Genomic DNA, 952 nt, shown 5'->3' on the forward strand with positions numbered 1-952 from the left:
GAGAGAATTAGGATGATAGTGGAATAAAGAGTGAAGGGATTATTAATGGTATTGGTATAAATGTTTGTTAATTATTAATGTTATTGATATAAATTATTAATCTTATTGATATAAATTTTTGTCAAAGATATTATTATAAATGATAAATTTTTATATGTTAAAAAAATCAAATAAGTTAATAACCAATCTCAAATATTTTTATAAGTCAATAATACGGAAGACTGTCCTTTTTAGTCATTTTACAGATATAAGCAAAAATTTGTCAAACACTTAAAAATAACTTATCAACTTATTGCAGTTTGGTATCGCTATAAGCTAACCCAAACACTTTTTACAAAACTCCGATTTGATACCACATAAGTTAATAAGCACTTTTACAGAAAAACATAAGTTGTTTTAGATAAGCAATCTCAAACACCCCCTAAATATCATGACATTGATTTATATTGTTAATTTAATGGATTTATGATCCCAACGAAATTTCAATCAAATGGTATATCTATATCTATACTATATTATAAAGCATTTGGCTAAAACTTTTAGGGTGCGTTTGGTGCGCGGACAGGACAGGACAGGACAGGACAGGACAGGACAGGTGTTCAGCGTTTGGTAAGACATGACAGGACAGGTTAAAATGACCAATTTACCCCCAGTAACCTGTTTAGTGTTTTTTTCTCTAAATAATCAATATAATAAATGCTTACAAATACTATTTAAAAATATCAAAAAATTTCCAAAATCAATCGTAATTAAAAAACCACATTAGCAAATCCAAAGATTTAAACATCATATTCACAAACAAAAAGTGAAATGTTTCCCAACAGACTTAAACACAAAAGATCAAATKTTTACAATTGTGTACCAAAAGACTTCAACACAAAATATCAAATGTTTACAATTGTGTACCAAAAGACCTAAACACAAAAGATCATATGTTTAGCAACCAACATCA

The sequence above is a fragment of the Cynara cardunculus genome (genome assembly GCF_001531365.2).
Source record: "Cynara cardunculus var. scolymus isolate 2C chromosome LG 11, CcrdV1, whole genome shotgun sequence".
Lineage (NCBI taxonomy): Eukaryota > Viridiplantae > Streptophyta > Magnoliopsida > Asterales > Asteraceae > Cynara > Cynara cardunculus.